Here is a 2270-nt window from a genome sequence, read left to right as displayed (position 1 = left end):
TATCATTAGAAACCAGCACTTGAGCAGCATGTGCTGACTTCCAGTCTACGTTTTGTCTTAAATAGTAAGCAGCAAGGCAGCCCTACGCTGGTCCTTCATTGTGATGGGTTTTTTTTTCAGAGTTTACAAGCAGATTGAGGCAGCTATTCTGAACCTTCACCGTAATCTTAAAACTCCGGAGTTTACGAGCAACTTGAGCCAGCAATTTGCTGAACCTTTATCACATCAGCAATTTGCTAAACCTTCATCATGACAAAAACAATGAAAGATATTAGCATCAAGTGAAGTGAAGTTGTCTTAGTGATGTATGCATCATTAGAAACCAGCTCTAGAGCAACATGTGCTGACTTTCAGTCTGCATTTAGTCTTCTAATACTTATTGTTCAAAATGCAGAGGAAAATTCGAAAGGTGGGGGTGGGGTTGGAGGCAACATGTGCTGGCACCTGTACAAAGTAGGAAGCACAGTCACACGTTAAACAACTAGTTGAGAGACATGCAACTTAAGCGCCCATCATGCGTTCAAGATACCGACGAGCCAACACCCTGTTCACAATGGTGTATTAGATGTATCGTCCAAGTTTATGCAAGTCAGTGGCACGTCCTACTCTGAAAATATGGGTGTTGAGCCGCTTTGAGTCCAGGTTGGCGTGATGAGCTGCCTGATTTAAAACTGAGAGCACCACTTCCCTGCGCGCTTGGGTTTCATTTTGAAGCAGAAATAAGTGTCCTGGATTCCAGTGTCGTATGGACGTATTAGTTTGGCGCTCTTGCTAGGCATATTGGGCTTCCAGGTTTATGGTGTACTGCAAATGGAGGCGGTGTGCGCATATAATGTTTCAGTGACTGAAAGTTTGTTTGCATCTTAACTGCCTATCCGTTGTCGTCCTAAATTCCACCTGTTTGTTTAGGGTCAACATATTCCCTCTTGACATCAATCAGGTACCTGCGGTGAACGGTTAATGATAATTTACATTATTTTCTTCTTTTTAGTATAAGATTTATAATAATTGATTAAGAAACTAGGAGGCATTCTTTTAAATCCAGTGTCAGGGCTTTGCTTTAATCCAAATCAAGTAGGTCAAACTACCCACAGTGAGCTTTTGCAGAAATTCAGGACAAATTTTCCCTTATACACTTGCCTGGGACTTATTCATTTCTTCACTAAATTGCTTCTGCCATAGAGAAAGAAAATTTCAACTGACAAGAAACAACTATATGCCTTTACCTGTATATATATTTTAGTATGCAACATTATTTTCTATGAATAAATACAGTATCTCTTAAATACGTGTATTAATTGAAAGTGTACAGTAGTATTAGCAATATTATTTTTCGTTCATAGGTAGTTCATATATTTGTCAATATCAAAAGGCAAAATACGAAAATAACAACGATGTTATGAGTAACAATCTTTCTCTAGAATGAACCTGCCTGGTTTGAATTCAAAGTGTTTTTATTGTTTTGCTTCATAGCCCTGATGGTAGTTTAAAATATATTTTTATTTAAAAAAAACATTTGTAAACTATTGTATTACATTACTACTGCAGAACATCATTAAAATCGGTCTTGAAAATGCATAAATAGCACAGTTTTCCGGGGCCTCCGGCCCCTGAACCCCGGCCGGGAACCCTTGGTGGCCCCCCAGGTCCCCAGTCTTAGTACTAGGTTTGCTTGTAACCTCACCACTTCAATTCTCGTGTCTACGGCCCTGAACAGGGCTCTGTAGAGCAATAGTATCCGTAATAGCTGGCAGTGATGTTCCAGAGACAAGTTGAGGACAGTGGATCCATTTGCTTTTATATTATCTATAGTACGCAAAACCTCCAACATTGGAGGTTTGAATAAAAGTATAAAAACTCCGATTTTGGAGGTTTGGCGTATAGTTAAGTACACAATACCTCCGAATTCGGAGGGTTGATTAAAAGTTTTGCTCCCTCTATATATAGAGACCTTGTTTAATTAGTAGTACACAGAAACTCCGAAATTGGAGGTTTGAATAAAAGTTTGAAAACTTGGCGTCTACTATGCAAAATCTCCGAAAATCGGAGTTTTCAAACTTTTATTCAAAACTCCGTTTTTGGAGGTTTAGCGTATAGCACGCAAAGCCCCCAAAATCGGAGAGTTGATTAAAAGTTTCTCTCTCTCTCTCCCTCTCTCTCTCCCCCTCCCTCTTCCTCTCTCTCTACATATTTTACTCAACTTTTTAACATTGTCACTTTTTGCACAAAAGTGCTTTTCTCGCCGAGTTGAGCACTTAGTGCAAATTTTT

This window comes from Anneissia japonica, unplaced genomic scaffold, assembly GCF_011630105.1.
Source record: "Anneissia japonica isolate Jap-2015-1 unplaced genomic scaffold, ASM1163010v1 scaffold287715_len1027211_cov185, whole genome shotgun sequence".
NCBI lineage: Eukaryota > Metazoa > Echinodermata > Crinoidea > Comatulida > Comatulidae > Anneissia > Anneissia japonica.
Note: the sequence above shows the minus strand (reverse complement) of the source record.